The 23,202-nt window shown below is 35.9% G+C and overlaps 1 protein-coding gene across 2 annotated transcripts in view; it reads left to right on the top strand.

The window, feature by feature from the left end:
- PCDH9 (protocadherin 9) overlaps positions 1–23,202 on the top strand; it is a 1,176,029-nt gene that overhangs the window by 697,686 nt on the left and 455,141 nt on the right. The gene's annotated exons all lie outside the window — the stretch shown is intronic.

Here is a 23,202-nt window from a genome sequence, read left to right on the forward strand (position 1 = left end):
ATTATTTTATAAATGAATCATATGCAAGTCTACTAAATAGAATTATGGGGGTTTGGATCTGGATTCAAAGGATGGCTAAAATTTGGGTATGTATGATAAGAAGGAAAGATAATGGGCTTTGTGTTACAATATTTATCATTTCAGAGTGAAGATTAAGCCACAGTCTCTGTTTGCATACCCTCAGACTTTAAGCCTGTGATCTATTTTCTGACTGTTTACTGTAATGCAAGTTCTTTTTTCCTTCTTAGTTTGTTCCCTCTTCTGTAAAAACAAAGGGATAATAATGCCTCTCACTTATGGTTGGTGTAAGGATAAATGAAGTGAGGCACTTAAATACACTACCTGTCAACATGGTAAGTGCCAGCTATTAATGTCAAGACATAGGCTATAAATGAACCCGTTGGCTTGAAGTAGAGAGTTCGTGTCAGAAGTGAAATAAGATATTGTAACGCCTGTGGTTTACCATTTGGTGTGGGTTAGGGGGTTGGGAACATTTGGAAATGTCTCTTAATTTTGCTGTAACTAATGCTTGATTGTCTTTGAAGCCAATGAGGTAGTGAAGGACTCCATTGAGAGTAACAACTAATGTCTGGTGACAGGCATGACTTGTCAGTTAAACCATGTAAATTGACAGTGTGTCTGGACTAAACTGGTGCTAGGTAGATAGTTTGTAAGTTCCTGAGGAGCAAAGGGAAAAGAAAAGACAAGTGGATAGTGTCCTTCAGACTTGTCATCACCATTGAAGTTTCCTTCATTTGGGCTTATAAGCCACCCACCTTCTGTGTCATAACAGGTTGTAACATGGTATTTAAATGATGACTGCCACTGCAAGTAAATTTGGCAAGGTGGTAGTCCCTATGGGTATTGTAAAATATCCCCAGTAAACCCCTTCCATTTTCTCTAACCACTCTGAGGACTAATAAAAGCCAAAGAGAGCAAGAAATAGAGCTGCAATTCCATTCTCTCTGCAGCTGCTCATGTAAGACCCTGGTTTTCCCTGCACCTGAGATGTTTGCCCATAGAGAGTTATTTTTCAAGTTGCCTGTGGAAGCTGAACAGATCTTAAAGCCACCAATAGTTTTCAAAGCTTCGACTCTGATAGAGCTTTGAAAGTAATTAGATAAAGAAAATTAATTCCAGTTGGGAACACATAAAGCATTTCATTTGGAAACTGACATGAATAAAATTATAATTATGGTAAATATAAAATTCTAAAATTACAATACATTCTGACTTTAGCATTTCCATGCAAATTAATGTTTTGTTAACACTCAGTAAAGAATGCAATAGCCAGGAGACCAACACAACAATCAGAAAGGAAGATGCTCCTTTTGTGTAAAGCCTTTAAGCAACCCCAAACTCTGAGACTGGGCTAGAGACAAGAAAAGATTCTGCAAAGAGCAGCTGAAGCAATATATCAAAGAGTGCTCAGATGAGTATTTTCCCTCTCTTCTTCCTCCTTTTCCTCTCCAGATAAAAAGAGAAATAGGTAGATGATAGATAGATAATAGATATAGACATAAAGACAGATTATACATTATCAACAAGGACAATGTTACCCCAAGGGACGAAAATACACGCTCGAGGGCAAAAGACTTAAATGTTATAATGGTTATGATCCCTCCAAAGAGCCATAGTATATAAAGATCTATATGTGGTACTAATATTTCCCAGGATGAAAGTAATATGGGAAAAAAAACTAAATAGCATTACTAGCCTTGTGATAATGGGAAAAAGACTAAGAAATATTGATTTAGCTGCATGAATTTTGAGTCATGAGTAAACTTTTCCTAGGCCCTCTAGTTATACAAAGAGACGGCTGGCAAGACAGCAGCATCATGCAAACCAAAACAAAATCCCCACACTGTTCTCTGTGTATATCTATACTGATATGTACAATATCTGATAAACATACCTTTAATTTCAATAAAGCATCTCAGATATTTTTGAAGTGCCTACTATGTGTCAAACATTGTACTTCTTGTGGAACAAAGTAGTAAATGTGCTCTTACAGGGAATGCGATCCAGATGAAAAGGGATATCAAACTCTTACCTGCAGCAAGAATGTGGGAAGGAAGGAAGGAACACAGAGCTTGGAGAGCATAGAGCAGAGGAACTCCTGAAAGGTGACTTTTTTTCAGACCCAATGAGTTTAGTTTTTTTTAAGTTTTTGAATATTTATTTATTTTGGCTGTGCTGGGTCTTTAAAAAACATTTACTTATTTTAATTAGAGGCTAATTACAATATTGTATTGATTTTGCCATACATCAGTTAGATATCTGGGTTATAAATAGAAAGCAGAGAGGCAAGGTCGTAGAAGAGAGTGTTCTAAGCAAAGACATTTTACATCTATCTAAGTCCCAGAAGTCACAGGAATCGTGGCATGTTCACATAAATGAACAGGATCCAGAAAGCTGAGGTTTAGCAACAAGGAAGAGGCCTGTGAACAATAGTAAAACTGAAGCAGCTCAGAGATAGAGGAGCTCACATAAGTCCTGCTAAACGGTTTGGAATATGTCCCAAAAGAAAAACCATTGTATAATTTTAGAAGAGTAATTTGCTTGATCAGGGTTGTGTGACCAAAAGACTGAATTAGGTTAAGGTAAATTTCCAATGTGAATCAATATTTAACAGCAGATTTCCTTCTAAGTACTAATGAACACTCTTGCTATCATGTAAAACACCCTTGTTCACAATGACAACTCCAAAAGCTGGAATCCTTTATTAGCAATATGCCATAGAAAATGGAGAAAAAATACTGAAGTGTGCAATGGTTTATTTAGTCAAATATGCACGTAGTGTACTTGTAATGGCAAAACTACTGTGATAAGATTTTCCAGAGCATATGAGCCTAAGATACCTCTGACATTTGCTGTATGTTTCTGTGTTGACTGCAGCAGTCCATGTTGATGAAATGACTAGACATAGAATTTGAATAGAGGTTGGACTATAACTGAGATGGCTTTCTAGGACCTACATGATTTCTATTTGTATTGACTTATACAGAAATCAGGGCCCGTCTATCCGCGGTCATGGGGAACTGCAGCCCCTTTGTAAGCCATGTAGTCAAGATATTTTTTTGAATACCTGTCTTTTTATTTAAAGTGAAGTCTAAAAGTAGTATAAGATTTTCAGCTATTTCTTTAACAGTTAAACAAGCTATTAACTGATTCCACCACCCTATCAATGCTTTTTATTTTTTGACAAACAAAATGAATGAAAAACTAGACTTTACCTCAACATATTTTCAAGAAAAACAGGCAAAAAGATGTGAGAATTTAATAATCACAGCATTTCTAAGATGCAAATAGTTTGCCTACAAAAATGTAGAAATACACTGTAGTGAAGCATTAAAAGTAATGAGAAAGTCTTAATCTGTAGCACCTATTTTATCTTATATCAATGCAGAGTTATTACGCACATATGTGCAACATTTATCTTCAGTTCAGTTAAGTCGCTCAGTCTTGTTCGACTCTGCGACCCCATGAATCACAGCACGCAAGGCCTCCCTGTCCATCACCAACTCCCGGAGTTCACTCAAACTCACGTCCATCGAGTCAGTGATGCCATCCACCATCTTATCCTCTGTCGTCCCCTTCTCCTCCTGCCTCCAATCCCTCCCAGCATCAGAGTCTTTTCCAGTAAGTCAACTCTTTGCATGAGGTAGCCAAAGTACTGGAGTTTCAGCTTTAGCATCAATATCTTAGTATGTTAATTTTGCTATTTTCTCATTTGTTGAATTATATTTGGCTGTGAGAGTATTTATAAAACATTGCATTTCAGTTCAGCCTATTCTTTTTGTGTGGCTTGTGGTTTTATTTGTGTTTGGAGGAGTTTATTTTGATTCTGTGCACTGTCTAGCAGTTCTCATTGGTAGTAGCCCCTGGGTTCATTTAGAAAGCTACAGAGTTTTGCAATGTGATTAATCAAAATGGGAAATTATAAATGACAATGTAATTTTATTTTATGGCAGTAATTCATGGATGAAAGTAAGACCTAAAAAGAACTGTAACTCGTCCCAAAAGACTCTGTGAAGAAACAAATGCCTACAAAATAGATAACCTTACACAGTGAATTAATATGAAGATTGTCTTTAAATTCAAAGCACTAAAAAAATATAAAACATACTTACTCAAATAAAACTCCTTGGGTTATCTAGAGAATAAAGCATTCTCTAGAGTTAAATATAATGGCCTACAAAATTAGTTGACTGCTTGAGTGGCTGCATTCTAAACTAGCAAGATTTCATTAATCTCTGTCTCTTATCAATGAAAAGAAACTTTCAAAATTACCCATAAATAGGATGGTCATTAATTATAATCTGAGAAAACACTGAATCACGTCTAAATATCTGTTTATTGTTTCTGTTGCTCTGTGACTTGGCTCAGTCTGACACAAGTCCAAGGCAATGCAGTGGAAAACAGAAAAGCTCCTCAGTGAAAAAGAGTACACATGCCTCATCCATTCTGATATTAACTTCCAAATTGTCTCAGACATAACTGAACCTCCAAAAATATTTGCCAAAGAGATCTGAAGGTTGAAATTGTGAATCTAAACTCTTAAATGATGTGTTGCTTTTTCCTAGAAGAAATAAGAAGAAAGAAAAAAAAAAAGAAAACTCTAGATTATCAGAATTCTTCAGTAGTATTAAAGAAGACATTAAAAAAGCACCTTAATTTGATGGTTTATCCCATGAATCATCTGCCTTTATTTAAATAGAATTTTCAAAAGATCACCTAATTAAAGATGCATTCAAGACATTTCTATGTATCAGGTGAAGTAATTTTCCAAAGCATTTCCATATAAAAATTATAGAAATTGTTCTTTTCAGCATTGGAAATATATGCATATTATATCACTGAAAGCAATTACATCTCTATCTTCTTAGATAACATTTAATAATCTACTGGGGATTTACTTTTCAAATTAAATTACTGTAACATTAATATTGCTATATTCATATAAAAATGAAGGTTTCAGACACATTAATTTCCATTTAAATTTTTCTTCTCTTCATCTTTCAAAGAAATGCAATAATAATTTGGAACAAATAATTAAACACACATGAGAAGGTAATGTTGAGTTGGGAGGATATTGTAATCTTTAGCCTAAAGCTTCAAAAAGCCTGTTATTGGATTCAGTGCAGTTTTTGCTTGTGCGTGCTAGTTCCAGAGAATGCATGTGTTATTACAATGAGTAAAATGCATTTGAACTCAACCTTTTCAAAGTTCTAATTCTGCTGAGCTGACATAATAATAATGATGGCATTTGTACTATGGTACAACGAGCATTATTTTATGAATTCCTATAATTAGTAAGAAATTATTAAAAGACCAAACTAAACTTTTTAAAAGATAAAATTATTTTTCACGATGTGAATTATGTGTACAAAATGTTTGATAACTTGACAATAAATGGATTTAAATGATGAGGAAAAGAGAAGAGGAGGATAATTAGCTTAACAAAGTTTTGTTTGAAAATATGTATTATGTATTTAGTTATATAATCACTCATCCTAAATGGTCATTGTAATTAGGTTAAATATAATGAATATGTACTTTAAAATAGCTATTTTACCTTAGAACATGTAATAAAGAGACCAGCCCTTCTTCGAGTGTTTAGTTGAGCTGTGCTCTTTTTTCTTCTAAAAGCAACCAAAAAAATGCATAAACTATAAATTCTAGGTTTGTTTTGGGGAATCAGAGAATTCTTAGAGGTTCCTTCAATATCTCTCTACTTTTTCTGCAATTACTCGTATCAATCTCAACAACATTTTTATCAGCCTGATCAGTATTTTCCCAAGTACTCAGTCTCCATAGAAATAATTTCTCTTTATCTGGCACTCATATTTCACTGCAAGTTTGTATTATTTCATAAAAGTTAATTAATTGACAGCAATAAGTAGTAGTATTGATAAAATTATTAGTGAAATAAAAAGATTGGGAACAAAAACAACTCAGTGTTGGTAAGCACTTCAGCCACCAGTAGAAATTGTGTGCATAGGCAAAGCTAGGCAAGCCTCTCCAGAGTGTTCTGTTAGCTTTGGGTCTCCACACTGCTCTGGGCATCAGTCCATATGGTTTAGAAAAAGTATTAGCACTATTCACAAAACATTAATCAGTTCACTGGGAGGCAGTCTGGAGAGACTATTTTACTGTGCTCAAATTGTGGCCTGTAAATTTAGTTGCTCAGTTGTGTCCAATTCCTGGAGACCCATCAGCTGTAGCACACTAGGCTCCTCTGTCCATGGAATTTCCCAGGCAAGAATACTAGAGTGCGTAGCCATTCTTTTCCACAGTGTCTTCCTGGACCAGGAATCAAACTAGGGTCTCCTGCATTGCAAGCAGATTCTTTAATGTCTGAGCCACCAAGGAAGCTCTAAAAACCCACAAGCAGATTCAGATAATTTGCAGTTCCTAAAGAAATTCTTCTCTACCTCTGCATACATATGTATATATTTATATTTACAATTATGCTTACATTTATATGTTTACAAATCTAATTTCTAACTCAAGGCTCTCAACAACTGAGTAAAAAACATAAAGGGCAAACACTTTTTGATTCCTAATTTAATTATTTCTCTTATTTTCTTCATAAGAAAATGCATTTTCCCATATTAAATGTTTATAACGTGCAGAGCATGTGCTTTATATTGGCAGACTTGGTTTCCAATATTGGCTTTGCTGATTAATAACTATTTGACTTTGCACATAAACAAATTATTGAATATATGTGATATGCTTAGAACAATAACTGGCCAATAACAACTGTTATGTACATTAACAGTTATTAAATAACTCCAGTATCCTTGCCTGGAAAATCCCATGGACAGAGAGGCCCGGTGGGCTGCTCTCCATGGGGTGGCAAAAAGTTTGGGACAACTGAGCAATAACACACACACAAATAACTCAATCACTCTGAAACTTCATTTCTAATCTTTAAAATTAATGTTTCATAAGACAGGGCTTCCCTGGTGGCTCAGATGGTAACCCAGGTTCGATTCCTGGGTCAGGAAGATCCTCTGGAGAAGGAAGTGGCAATCCACTCCACATTCTTGCCTGGAAAATCCCATGGACAGAGGAGTCTGATAGGCTATAGTCCATGAGGTCGCAAAGAGTCAGACACTACTGAACGACTTCACTCTCACTTTTCATAAGATAATGTACACTAAGAATTTTACTGGCTCTCTTCTGTAATACAAATAAAGCTTTGTTTCTAGTTTTGGTTCATGCATTTTAAGTTAGTATTGTTGTGACAAGTGTCACAGGGTTAGAGAAAAGGCGATGAGCTCTAAATGCTATCCTCTATGTGTTTCTGAAATTAATTACTTTAATTGCACTAATTTATCTATACATTTAAAAACATACAATTTATCAACACAAAAATAGAGTGTAATATTTGTTACAATTTTAATGGACTCTAAAAATAAAACTTTCATGAAAAATAAAGAAAGGATAAAGGGAATCAAGAGAATAAACTAAGATCAATATTTGTACAATAACACCAAAAATAGGTGGAAAGGAGAATGGTTACTCTAACATACCAACTTTATAAAATAATCAGTTATAAATTTTCAAAATTTAAAGAATAACATATAGTAATATGATAAATAACTTGTTAGAATATTCTGTTCCTGATTGTTTAATTACATTTAAAAAGGGAAATTACTGCTGCTAATTTTTAAGGAAAGCTGAAATTATTTTTAAACAAATATTCATATACAAAACAAACATTTTAAAATAAATTCAAATATAATTAAAGCAGAATATTATTGATAACTAGCACATATTTTTAAAATATCTCCAACTTGGTATATGCTCTATATTTAGTTTAAAATCTTTAAGATATGTTTGTATACATTATAAACCAGCATATATACCAGAGTTTAAAAATGAAATTCATATATACACAACTTTAACAAATAATGAAAACACTGCTGACAAGTTTTTTATAAGTTAACTTAGACAAGGATTTGTTCTCATTTCATGGTACTTATAATAAAATTTCACAGTGATTACACAGCATTTAAAAAAATTCTGTTATCTTAAAATTGTTGTCTGGACATCGTGTTTATGGTTTTCTAAATTGTTATATAAAGAAGTTAAGGAGAAAAATACCTTGAAGGTTGAACACTCTTTAATAATTTTGCAACCATGGTCAATCCATTAACCTCCAAGACATTCCTGTATCATTATCTATATCTTCTTAGGTTTGATCTAAGTTTTAACCCACATACCTACTTTGAGTTGTTGGAAAATAAATCAATATTGACATGTAAATGGACATTCATATTTTAATGGTATAAAGGAAAACAATTGTATAAATGATGTTAAGATTGCTAACTGCAAGGAATATTTTACCAGAAATGATGCTTCTACATCTAAATGTTTATAGTTTTATGATCCTCACAATTAAGAGATAAATGACCTGTACTGCAAAACATGCATGCCAACCAGTTATGGAATGAGACCCATCAGGCACATTTCAGTGCAGAATTGTTTTTCTTAGCTATGTGTTAGATTCATCAAGAGATAGGTAAATGATAGCTGCACATCATGAATACTTTATTTCAATTACAATAAGTTACTCTTAAAGGAACAACATAATAAATCAAAAGAGCCTTGATGTTCAAAGTAACCAAATTCGGTAAAAATCTTAGTTCCACCAATAACATATCATACGACTTCTAGCATATTTATAATCTCTCTACAGCTTCTCAAGTTATAAGCCTATGTTTTAAGTCACAGAGAATTATGGGCACTATTGTTGTGGAGGTGTATTTATTTTTTCTTTAATATCTCTGCAATGCTTCAATGAACTTTTTTCACTAATTAAATTTAATTATTATATAAGTTTGACCCAATGTATTTGGATTGGTCACAAATGTCATATGATGTTTTCATTAGACTGTGATGATTACAATTACTCTTATAAAAGATGAGTTATTCAGTGAAAAAGCAAATAGTTTCTCACAATATTTTTTCACAGTGCTAAGGTGAAAGTTCACTTAATGTGCCAAGCTAACCCACATAAAATGAAATTACTGAAATTGTGAATCATCATGCTGTAAAGATTGAAACAAAATATAATATATTGAATAAATATCATGGAAATTGACAAATGATAGATGCCCCTTAACAAAACCACATATCATTGATGCTGAAATAGTCTAGATGTGGTATTGAGTTGTTATATACACAAGGTGGTGGGGTGGAGAGGAATTGAGCAAATTGCCTCTTTCAAAGTATTTGTGTAATACTTGAATATAGACTAGAAAAATAAAAGCAGAGATGAAAGACAACTACAGAATATATGTAAAACTTATCTAAGTTAAACCTGACACAGAGTGCTAACATGACATGTACGACAGAGACATCTTGTTGACAGAGCTACGATCAAAAGCTATTCATCCTGCCACCTGTTCTTCTTACTCTGAAGAAAGATGAAAGTAGGGTCTTCCCTCAAAGCTCAGCTGATAAATCATCTGCCTGCAATTCAGGAGACCTGGGTTCGATTCCTGGGTTGGGAAGATCCCCTGGAGAAGGAAATGGCAACCCACTCCAGTATTCTTGCCTGGAGAATCCCAGGGACAGAGGAGCCTGACAAGTCCACAGGATCACAAGAGTCAGACATGACTTAGCGACTGCTGCTGCTGTCGCTTCAGTTGTGTCCGACTCTGTGTGACCCCAAAGATGGCAGCCCACCAGCCTCCTCCGTCCCTGGGATTCTCCAGGCAAGAAAACTGGAGTGGGTTGCCAGATTTCCTTCTCCAATGCATGAAAAAGTGAAAAATGAAAATGAAGTCGCTCATTCATGTCCGACTCCTAGCGACCCCATGGACTGCAGCCTAGCAGGCTCCTCCGTCCATGGGATAAACCACCACTATGAAGGGAAGTAACACATTTTGGGTACTAGTTAGAGATAGCATAACATAAAGACAAAACATAATGATCTCTTCAGAGGAGACACCAGAACTCAATTTTATGAAGTCATTTGTCCCCTTGATAGGGGTGTGTGTGTGTGTGTGTGTGTGTGTGTTTGTGTGTGTGTGCATGCACGCACACACACTGTCATGTCCAACTTTTTGCAACTCCCTGAACTGAAGGCTTCACTGTCCATAGACTTTTCCAAGTGGTGAGTAACTCCAAATACGTGGATGAAAGATTTTATCCTTTATCTAAATCTAGGTCCTAAACACAGATCCTGTTCTGAAATGAATATTTTTTACTATTCCACTTTTCAGGAGCTTGAGCAACAGTTACAACTAACATGCAATAATTCATAGAACAATTACCAGCACATTCTCTGTAAAATGTATCAATAATAAATTTATAACTCCAGAAGCCAGATATACTTCCATCTATCTTGTCTACTTAAAAGATTGTTCAAATTGCACAAAAGTGTATTTATGATTTCAAAAAAGAGCTCTCGGATAAAAATCAATCCATAGGCAAAGACAGAAGCAACAGGCTTTGGAAAACAATATGTAGATCTTTGTTATTTACATTTATTGAATTATACTCTTTAGCTGAGAAAATTGAAAGATAAAGCTTCTACAAAATGCACATGCATTTATCTTAAAATCTTCAGTTTATTTTTATAGATAAGGAATCTAAGTTATCATGAGTTTAAACTTCTTATCCCCACAAAATCCTATCTAGTTTTCTGGTAACATTTAACAAATCTCACAAAAATTAAGATTATAAGAGTAAGTGAAAACAATTATGACATAGGTTAAAATATTTTTGGGGATGATTTAACATTAAATGCACTGGGGGATGTAATTTAATGGCATTTTTGCTTATTCTACAGGAAGCATTAGCCACTACACTTTTACATCTAAATTCAATGTAGGTTTTCATATTTTTACATATAAAATTAGTTTGTTGAAGTTTTCTATATAATTTTAGAGAAATTTAGTGAAGTGAAATAAATATTAATTAAATTAAATGAATTACATGAAAGACATTTTTATCATAGCAGATAATTGACTCACATATACACATTTATAGTGCACATATATAGTGCAGATGTTTCCAATAAATACAAGGGAATATAATCATCACTTAATTCTAATCCTTATCTTTAATTGCTACTGCTACTGCTACTGCTAAGTCACTTAAGTCGTGTCTGACTCTGTGCGACCCCATAGATGGCAGCCCACCAAGCTCTGCTGTCCCTGGGATTCTCCAGGCAAGAACACTGGAGTGGGTTGTCATTTCCTTCTCCAATGCATGAAAGTGAAAAGTGAAGTCACTGAGTCATGTCTGACTCTTCATGACCCCATAGACTGCAGCCTACCAGGCTCCTCCTTCCATGGGATTTTCCAGGCAAGAGTACTGGGTTGCCATCACCTTCTCCAAATCTTTAATTGCATTCTTTGCTAACTTGGATATTTAATCTAATATTTTTATATTCAACTTTAGAGTATCTAGAAGGAAAACTTCAAAGGATATTTTTTACAGGTTTTATAATACAATTTTGGAGTATAGCACAAGCTAACATAATTGTTTACCCACAGGGTCCATTCATATTAGTATTAAACTCTACTACTGATTTTCCATCTACATTCAATCATTTTTAAATCAGTAAGACATAAAATGGAAATTCTTTCTACATGAATAAGTATTAGAAATATAAATTGGTGATAGAGAGTTCTCTCTATTTTATACTACAGAGTCAAGCAGAATGTCCATCCTTAAGGTTAAAATAAACTGTGATAATTCTTTTGATAACTGTATCAGAAAAGACATTTTAGAATATTTATTTTCTATGACTATATGCAAATTTGTCAATCACATTCATAAAACTAGTTCCAAAGATTTTGAAATGTTTTATATTCTTTATATTAAATGTCTTTTTTAATGCTTGAAAAATCTGTTATTTAATACATTCGAAAAGGATCCAAAAATTATAAACTAACTCCACATATTTTATTCAAAAATGTATTAATATTTAATTTTGTGCACTCTATAAGTAAAATTCAAAGTAATATCTCCTAATTTAGGCCTTATATAATTCCCTAAATATATTGATAACAGCAGAAAGATACTATAAACAAAGACTTCTCTAGGTGTCTGGTGGCTAAGACTCCATGCTTCCACTCAGAGAGCACAGGTTTGATCCCACATGCCACATGACGGGGTGAAAAAAAAAAAGAAAAATAGAAAGATATTTTACGCTAATTTTTATCAAGAAAATGAGAGAATGACAGAGACAAATTAATTGTAGCTGTGTAATTATCTAAAGTAATTAAATTCGTTGTAGTTACATAATTTAAATTATTCTAATGACTATCAGTTCAGTTCAGTTGCTCAGTCGTATCCAACTCTTTGTGATCCCATGAACCATAGCATGCCAGGCTTCCCTGTTCATCACCAACTCCCGGAGTCCACCCAAACCCATGTCCATTGTGTCGGTGATGCTATCCAACCACCTCATCCTCTGTCGTCCGCTTCTCCTCCTGCCCTCAATCTTTCCTAGCATAAGAATCTTTTCAAATGAGTCAGCTCTCTGAATCAGGTGGCCAAAGTATTGGAGTTTCAACTTCAACATCAGTCCTTACAATGAACACCCAGGACTAATCTCCTTTAGGATGGACTGGTTGTATCTCCTTGCAGTTTAAGGGACTCTCAAGAGTCTTCTCCAACACCACGGTTCAGAAGCATCAATTCTTTGGTGCTCAGCTTTCTTTATAGGCCAAATCTCACATCCATACATAACTACTGGAAAAACCATAGCCTTGACTAGACAGATCTTTGTTGGCAAGGCAGTGTCTCTGCTTTTTAATATGCTATCTAGGCTGGTCATAACTTTCCTTCCAAGGAGCAAGCATATTTTAATTTTATGGCTGCAATCACCATTCGCAGTGATTTTGGAGCCCAGAAAAATAAAGTCTCACACTGTTTCCACTGTTTCCCCATCTATTTGCCATGAAGTGAAGGGCCCAGATGCCATGATCTTCGTTTTCTGAATGTTGAGCTTTAAGTCAACTTTTTCACTCTCTTCTTTCACTTTCATCAAGAGGCTCTTTAGTTCTTCTTTGCCAGGGTCCAGCCCTGGTGGATCCAGGGTGATTCGAAGGTGGGGGGACTGAGTCGGTGTCTTTGGAAAAATACATATTTAATCACAGATATAGAGAGATTAGAAATGGATAGTGTAGTAGGAAGAGTAGTGGAGAAAAGGAGGCTGAACAACATGGATTACGTAGAATAGCATCATGCTGCAGATGGGAATTCAGCCAGAAAAACGGGAGCAAGAAAGAAGCGACATGGGGGAATCAGTCTTTCCAGAAACTGATCCGACTTCTTTATTTTTGGGTTTGCTTATATACCTTTTGTTACACATAGGGATGAATACAGAGTCACGCGGGGGTCAGCAGTCCTGACCTTTATCAAAATCAGGTGCTTCACATAAATGTATAAAAAAAGGTACATCATCTTCTGGCCATGAGTGAGACCTGCTGACATTTTATGATCTTTTCTTTTTGATAACCAAAAAACTTATTTCTTCCAAGGGTGTTTTTTCTTAAACCAGGCACCACCCTCCAAATAAAGTTACATTCCTATAGGGTGAGGGTGTAGTGAGTTACAATCAAGAAAGGAATTTATTTAACCCAAGGTTAACATGATTAGTCTTAAAGGTTAATACTTATTTCTCCTATATGCTTAAAGGTTAATACTTATTTCTCCTATATGTTAGTTATATTCATTATAAGGGTAGGGAACATGGAGATTTAGCAGCAAACATCAGCCTAACAAATGAAAATCCTTTCATCAATGCTCCCCTTAAGATCTATTTAGTCTTAAGATATGATAAAGTTACATTTTCACATAGCAAGGACACAGTGATTTATAACAAAGTATAGTGATCTTTTACAAAAGAGAAAATCCATTAACTCAAAAAGTCTAGTATTGCTAACATCAAAAACTACTATATTTCCTTTGCTATATTCCAAATACATTGATTAATATATTCCCAGGTGCCTAAGGATATAGAGACCTGGTGGCAATCATTGGCTCAACAAGAAGAAAAAGCCCTATGCTAATTAAGACTCTCAAAATACTCCAAAACTCTCTGTGCTGTTTATGGTTAAGAGGTAGTAAACAATCATGTGCCTAGTGGCAGCAGTATGGATAATCCTGTCACACAAGCTGGTCTGTCAGCAGAGAGGTTTGACCTGAAACATCCTTGTCCCACCCAGAGCAGGGAATTAGCAGCAATTATTGACACAACAAATGAAAAACCCTTCACCAATATAATTCCTAACCAACCCATCATACTAATAATTTCTAACTCCCCAAAAGAATTTGCCTTTACTAAGTCTAAAACATCTCGTGCCTCTCAGGTTGGGAGGCTGTAAACAATCACATGTGGCCGGACAAACCTATACAGGTGGGCTAGATAACCTTCAGAGGAGTCCGTAAGCTGAAACACTCTTGTCACGCCCAAGAATTTTTATTGCCTTGGAGCTGCACGTTTACTCCTTCTCCGAGAGAAATGGTTATGGGGGAGAGCCCCCCGTAAAGTCAGAGGTGTAGGTGAGAGCATAAAACAGACTCTGGTTTTGGGGTTAGATGCTCGGGAACAGGGGGTTTCCTGAGGCTTGATCATGCCTTTGCGTATGCCAAGCCTCCTTCCTCATGACCTTTGCCATGGGCGGAGTTCCTCACGCTGGCCCCCGGCACTTCTTCACTTTCTACCTTAAGGGTGGTGTCATCTGCATATCTGAGGTTGTTGATATTTCTCCCGGCAATCTTGATTCCAGCTTGTGCTTCCTCCAGCCCAGCATTTCTCATGATGTGCTCTGCATATAAGTTAACTAAGCAGGGTGACAATATACAGCCTTGACATACCCCTTTTCCTATTTGGAACCAGTCTAATAAGTTAATTGAGCCAGTATCTAAATATGTAGATAACAGGCCTACATAGTGATGCCAATCATAAAAGTTTGATATGTATGATATATTAGCTTGCTAGGGCTACTGTAACACAGAACCAAAACTGGATGTTTCGAACAACAGAAATGTGTTGTCTCTAGTTCTGGAAGCTAGAAGTTGGACATCAACCTGTCTGCAGAATTACTGTCCTCTGAGATCTCTGAAAGATACTCTGTTCCAAGCCTTTCCCAGCTTCTGGTAGCCCCATGAGTTCCTTGACTTGTATCTGGTGTTCTCCCTCTGCCCCCATATAGTTTTCCCTTTGTGTGTCTCTCTACGTATGCGCCTGATTCTGTGTCCAAATTTCCCATTTTTATAAGATCACAGTTATATTAGATTAGGGCCCACCCTGATGACATCATCCTAACTTGATCATCTGCAAAGGAAGATTTTATTTCTAAATAATGTCATATTCACAGGTACCATAGATTAGAATTTCTATTGGGGATGGTGGACACATTTTAAATTGTCATGTATGGATATTATGTAAATTAATTATATAATCAAGATTTTCCAGAAATAACGAGAGTGATTGATATTTGATATATATAAATGAATGGAAACTGCAAAAAATTAGAAAGAATATATTTCTTGTTTAGTTAGTGTCATATAATTTCAATCTTCCTTATACATCTCTCATTCTTCCCACTTAACTGAGAACCTATTGTCTCTCTACAATATGTTAAACACAATTCATGTGACCAAATTGGTAATGTTTCCATATTTTAAAAGATGCTGCAGCTAAATTTTTGGATCCCAACCAATAATTAAGATTATGATTTTCATGCAACTTTTGATCTTAAATCTTCATTCTTTTCATCTTTCAACATATATTTAATGAATACCTAAAATGTGCCATCAATTCAGTTCAGTTCAGTCACTCAGTCGTGTCCGACTCTTTGTGACACCATGAATCGCAGCACGCCAGGCCTCCCTGTCCATCACCATCTCCCGGAGTTCACACAGACTCACGTCCATCAAGTCCATGATGCCATCCAGCCATCTCATCCTGGGTCATGCCCTTCTCCTCCTGCCCCCAATCCCTCCCAGCATCAGAGTCTTTTCCAATGAGTCAACTGTCCAAAGTACTGGAGCTTCAGCTTTAGCATCATTCCTTCCAAAGAAATCCCAGGGTTGATCTCCTTCAGAATGGACTGGTTGGATCTCTTGCAGTCCAAGGGACCCTCAAGAGTCTGCTCCAACACCACAGTTCAAAAACATCAATTCTTCGGCCCTCAGCTTTCTTCACAGTCCAACTCTCACATCCATACATGACCACAGGAAAAACCATAGCCTTGACTAGACAGACCTTAGTTGGCAAAGTAATGTCTCTGCTTTTGAATCTACTATCTAGGTTGGTCATAATTTTTCTTACAAGGAGTAAGCATATTTTAATTTCATGGCTGCAGTCACCATCTGCAGTGATTTTGGAGCCCAGAAAAATAAAGTCTGACACTATTTCCACTGTTTCCCCATCTATTTCCCATGAAGTGATGGGACCAGATGCCATGATATTCATTTTCTGAATGTTGAGCTTTAAGCCAACTTTTTCACTCTCCTCTTTCACTTTCATCAAGAGGATTTTTTAGCTCTTCTTCACTTTCTGCCGTAAGGGTGGTGTCATCTGCATATCTGAGGTTATTGGTATTTCTCCTGGCAATCTTGATTCCAGCTTGTGTTTCTTCCAGTCCAGCATTTCTCATGATGTACTCTGCATATAAGTTAAATAAGCAGGGTGACAATACACAGCCTTGATGTACTCCTTTTCCTATTTGGAACCAGTCTGTTGTTCCATGTCCAGTTCTAACTGTTGCTTCCTGACCTGCATACAGATTTCTCAAGAGGCAGGTTAGGTGGTCTGGTATTCCCATCTCTTTCAGAATTTTCCACAGTTTATTGTGATCCACAGAGTCAAAGGCTTTGGCATAGTCAATAAAGCAGAAATAGATGTTTTTTTGGAACTCTCTTGCTTTTTCCATGATCCAGCAGATGTTGGCAATTTGATCTCTGGTTCCTCTGCCTTTTCTGAAACCAGCTTAAACATCAGGGAGTTCATCGTTCACGTATTGCTGAAGTCTGGCTTGGAGAATTTTGAGCATTACCTTACTAGCATGCGAGATGAGTGCAATTGTGCGGTAGTTTGAGCATTCTTTTGCATTGCCTTTCTTTGGAATTGGAATGAAACTGACCTTTTCCAGTCCTGTGGGCTTATGATTATACAGTGGAAGTGAGAAATAGATTTAAGGGTCTAGATCTGATAGATAGAGTGCCTGATGAACTATGGAATGAGGTTCGTGGCATTGTACAGGAGACAGGGATCAAGACCATCCCCATGGAAAAGAAATGCAAAAAAGCAAAATGGCTGTCTGGGGAGGCCTTACAAATAGCTGTGAAAAGAAGAGAAGTGAAAAGCAAAGGAGAAAAGGAAAGATATAAGCATCAGAATGCAGAGTTCCAAAGAATAGGAAGAAGAGATAAGAAAGCCTTCTTCAGCGATCAATGCAAAGAAATAGAGGAAAACAACAGAATGGGAAAGACTAGAGATCTCTTCAAGAAAATTAGAGATACCAAGGGAACATTTCATGCAAAGATGGGCTCTGTAAAAACAGAAATGGTCTGGACCTAACAGAAGCAGAAGATATTAAGAAGAGGTGGCAAGAATACACGGAAGAACTGTACAAAAAAGATCTTCACGACCCAGATAATCATGATGATGTGATCACTAATCTAGAGCCAGACATCTTGGAATGTGAAGTCAAGTGGGCCTTAGAAAGTGTCACTATGAACAAAGCTAGTGGAGGTGATGGAATTCCAGTTGAGCTGTTTCAAATCCTGAAAGATGATGCTGTGAAAGTGCTGCACTCAATATGCCAGCAAGTTTGGAAATGTGCCATAAATTTTGTAAAAATATCTCATTATGATTTAAGTCAAGTAAATTGATCACTTAAATTATTTTATTTTGAAGTTTAATTTATTTTACCTTTCAAAAAATATTTGAATCATCCCATAGTCCAACATTCTGAGAGGCACTTGTTAAACAAGACCAATCAAGTCACTCTTCTCATGGAATTTATATTCCAGTAATGTGACAGACTTTTTAAAAAAGTACACTAAATAAATAATTTCAAAAAAGGATGAATTGTAGAAGGAAAATAATATGAGATAATGGGAGAATGATGGTAGGGAAAATTTGAGGATAAGGCTACTTTAGATGTAGTCAAGGAAATCCCCTCAATGGAGGTGCACTCGTTATTTTTAGGACACCAAGTAAAAACTCTTGAATAAATATGATTCTCCATGTTTAGTGTTCTTACTGATTAATTACATGTATGAGCAAAAACTTTTGAGGGAGGTTTTTTTTGTTGTTGTTTTTTTCAATATATGTTAAAGAAGAGTGACTCGTATGAAATATGCCTGATAGGTAAAAGACATTTCATTGTCTTTGTTCATTTCATGTAGGGGTGTCAGCTCAAGCAGCTGATAATTCACTCAAAATACAGATTTTCTTATACCTTGTGGTCTTCTGGATTTTTGCCATCCTCCCACTTTCTTATCCTCTATCATTATTTGGTTCTGAGGTGTTGGATAGTGGTTCAGCCTGCTTGTTAGGAAATAATGCTATAACACCTCTGAGAACATGGGTTCCATTTCTGTCAACCTGGCACAATTCACACATCTTCAATTGGCTTCATTATTTACTGTTTTGTAGAACAGTGACAGCATACTTGGCTCTGTGGGGGAAAAAGAGAAACAATAAAGAAAAAGGGGGAAAAAAAAGAAGGCCTTTCTACCCCAAGGACATACAATTTAAGTTAGACAATTCAGACATAAAACACAATGGCTGAGAAACTGGTTCAATTTCAGAGTGAAAACAACCTGAGTTTTTATTCTTGTTTGTAGAGGTGGCAAATTTACTGCTGGATACTTTTTTAAAGAACAAATAGATACAGACAGATGGAAACACTGAGACTGGCAATGCTACCTTTACATTTTATTCTTTATTTTTCAGGCCACTCACTAACTAAATTTTATCCCCCATGATGAAATACTAAGTCCACGATGTTGTCTTAGATGGACATATATACATGTATATATTCTATTTTCTTACTGTTGAGTACAAAATACCTGAAATATATTCAATGAAATAAAATCAAATAAATGAAAGGAAATCAATCACATTGCCAAAAATCATAACTGAAATAGTTCCCTAATGATTATTAAACAGTAATCTGAAAAGAGTGAGGCAGAATTTAATGAAAACAAATATGAAACCATAAGGCTAAAACCTGTAAAATACATTAGATTTTTTTAAAAATCTGAGAAATAATGTGTTTCTTCATTAACAACAAGTAGATGCTCAAGAAATATTTTTGAAAAGAAAGGAGGGAGAGAGAATGATTCTTCAGAAAAGAAGTAATTTTCAATAATGAGGTGGAAGACAGATGCTCTGGAAATTCTTTTAGAGCTTTTTTCCATCACTGCCCCATAACACCACTTACATTTTACCAAGAAATTCATATCTCACTAACAATTACCTAAATCAAACAAACAAGCTACTTACATTGCATGTTTTTAAGAGAATGGATATACTTTGGATGACAGAAATCAAAGAAATACCCTTGTTTCTGGATTCAAGGCCCTTCAACATAGAGCAGTTGTGGGTTGGCTGCCACCAAGTATGTGGGATGAAAAAGCACAAGGAAAACATATAGGATTTGGATGAGGATAAGAGAGATGAGTGGAAAAAGTGGTTAGACAAACTCAGAAAAAAATGTCACCACATAGTCACCAAAAATATTGTGCTTTTAGTTGTATAACAGGGTTGCCAATGATCTGATTGTTTAATTATGTTTCCTTTTCAAACTGTATTAGAAGAAGCAGCAGAAAAAAATAATCACCCTAATCTGCCTTACTGAATATGGGCTGCTGGAAATTATAACTACAGAATCTACAGACAGAGAGAAACAAATAGGCAATCTAATTTCCAACCTCCTGAAACTCATATCGTTTCGAATCATTCAGTGGATTTTATTCATTGTGCTTATTCCACTGTAAAATTAGATGTACAAAGAAATACATAAGTCTTTGTATTTGTTATTGGCTATAAATCTTTAGAACAAGCTTAAACTATGGTTATTTAAAACTATATATCATGACCACATTTTCAGGTTTTCCCCAATATTTAGTTAATACTACATAGACAGACATTTATTAAGATTCATTTAGTGTAATGTTAAATACATCTTACCTTCAAATTATATTGGTAACATATAAAATATATAATACAAAAGCATGAATTGTACTGGATATGGATTCTATTTATTAGGAATATTCATTAGTGATAAAGTAGTTAGGAGGACATAATGGTGCCCCTCTTTAGCAACAAGAACAAACTGGAACTTGCCCATTTGTAGGGGTAGACAGACCTTAGACATTCATAATTCAAAATGAGGATAAAAACTATCAAAAATAAAATATTATAAAGTTGGAGTCCCTAAATTTGTCCTAAATTTGGAGAAAAGGAAAGATATAAGCATCTGAATGCAGAGTTCCAAAGAATAGCAAGGAGAGATAAGAAAGCCTTCCTCAGTGATCAATGCAAAGAAATAGAGGAAAACAACAGAATGGGAAAGACTAGAGATCTCTTCAAGAAATTAGAGATACCAGGGGAACACTTCATGCAAAGATGGGCTCAATAATGGACAGAAATGGTACAGACCTAACAGAAGCAGAAGATATTAAGAGGTGGCAAGAATACACAGAAGAACTGTACAAAAACAGAGCTTCACAACCAAGATAATCACGATGGTGTGATCACTCACCTAGAGCCAGACATCGTGGAATGTGAAGTCAAGTGGGCTTTAGAAAGCATCACTACAAGCAAAGCTAATGGAGGTGAGGGAATTCCAGTTAAGCTATTTCAAATCCTGAAAGATGATGCTATGAAAGTGCTGCACTCAATATGCCAGCAAATTTGGAAAACTCAGCAGTGGCCACAGGACTGGAAAAGGTCAGTTTTCATTCCAATCCCAAAGAAAGGCAATGCAAAAGAATGCTCAAACTACCGCACAATTGCACTCATCTCACATGCTAGTAAAGTAATGCTCAAAATTCTCCAAGCCAGGTTTCAGCAATACGTGAACTGTGAACTTCCTGATGTTCAAGCTGGTTTTAGAAAAGGCAGAGGAACCAGAGATCAAACTGCCAACATCCGCTGGATCACGGAAAAAGGAAGAAAGTTCCAGAAAAACATCTATTTCTGCTTTATTGCCAAAGGCTTTGACTGTGTGAATCACAATAAACTGTGGAAAATTCTGAAAGAGATGGGAATACCAGACCACCTGACCTGCCTCTTGAGAAACCTATACGAAGGTTAGGAAGCAACAGTCAGAACTGGACATGGAACAACAGACTGGTTTTAAATAGGAAAAGGAGTATGTCAAGGCTGTATATTGTCACCCTGCTTAGTTAACTTATATGCAGAGTACATAACGAGAAATGCTGGGCTGGAAGAAGCACAAGCTGGAATCAAGAGTGCCGGCAGAAATATCAATCACCTCAGATATGCAGATGACACCACCCTTATGGCAGAAAGCCTCTTGATGAAATTGAAAGAGGAGAGTGAAAAAGTTGGCTTAAAGCTCAACATTCAGAAAAGGAAGATCATGGCATCTGGTCCCATCACTTCATGGGAAATAGATGGGGAAACAGTGGAAATAGTGTCAGACTTTATTTTTCTGGGCTCCAAAATCACTGCAGATGGTGACTGCAGCCATGAAATTAAAAGACCCTTATTACTCCTTGGAAGGAAAGTTATGACCAACCTAGACAGCATATTGAAAAGCAGAGACATTACTTTACCGACTAAGGTCTGTCTAGTCAAGGCTATGGTTTTTCCATTGGTCATGTATAGATGTGAGAGTTGGACTGTAAAGAAACCTGAGTGCCAAAAAATTGATGCTTTTTAACTGTGGTGTTGGAGAAGACTCTTGAGAGTCCCTTGGACTGCAGAGAGATCCAAGCAGTCCATCCTACAGGAGATCAGTCCTGGGTGTTCTTTGGAAGGACTGATGCTGAAGCTGAAACTCCAATAGTTTGGTCACCTCATGGGAAGAGTTGAAGCATTGGAAAAGACCTTGATGCTGGGAGGGATTGGGGGCAGGAGGAGAAGGGGACGACAGAGAATGAGATGGCTGGATGGCATCACTGACGCAATAGACATGAGTTTGGGTGAACTCCGGGAGTTGGTGATGGATAGGGAGGTCTGGCATGCTGTGATTCATGGGGTTGCAAAGAGTTGGCCACAACTGAGTGACTGAACTGAACTGAACTTAACCTATGATCCATAACTCCACTAAATCCATGGAAGTATATTCCAAACTTCAGAGTTGATTACTGTAAACTCCTGTAAGTAAAGGGTTTGCAATTTGCCAGAGAGATTTCATTAACTTATCAAAATATACTGAGAGCAGAACAAAAAAAGAAAATTTGAGAGCATTTTGTGAAGCAAAATTTTATTTCAGTATATTTATACTTCAACTATTGTGGACATTTTATAAAATATACAATATTTGAGAATAACTAAAATGTTACAAGTAATAAGCTGTTACATTTGTGAGTGGTTTACAGCTTGTAAAAAACACTCACAAGAAACCGTGCTCCTGATTTCCTCCTTTCCTCCTCATCCACCCTCCTCCCCTTCTTCATTACAAAATCATCACCAGCATCTTGTGCCTGTCAACGGTTAGATCCATTTTGCCAGATTTTTTCTTACTCTTTCTTTCCTCAGCTTACTCTGCTGACTTTTATAGATAAAATGTGCTGAGAGTCTCCCCTACTATTTCTAAAGCTTGATGTGCTAAATAGATGATTTATATTTTGAGTCTGAGGCCAGCAGTATAATTTCTTTCTTTCCTTTGTATTCAATTTCTTCTTATTTGGTTGACAGGTATACAAAGGAAGATGGTAATAACAATCCATCCTATAGGTTTGTTTAAAAAATAAAACTAATATTTCATTATTCAAATATTTTTGCTATACTTGCAATAGAGAAAATCAAAGCAAGCATCAGTAAATTGTAATCATTACTAGGAAGCAATTAATGCAAGGTGAAAATCTCCGACTCTCACAATGCAGTCTATTATCAATAGGAAACTGATCACCATTATTAATAGTAATAGATAAATTGATTTTTTTCTTGAAAATCTGACACACTGCAGACTAACTCTCCAGGAAGCTCATTCTGGAATCTGCCTGGCTGAC

This window comes from Capra hircus, chromosome 12 (genome assembly GCF_001704415.2).
Source record: "Capra hircus breed San Clemente chromosome 12, ASM170441v1, whole genome shotgun sequence".
Lineage (NCBI taxonomy): Eukaryota > Metazoa > Chordata > Mammalia > Artiodactyla > Bovidae > Capra > Capra hircus.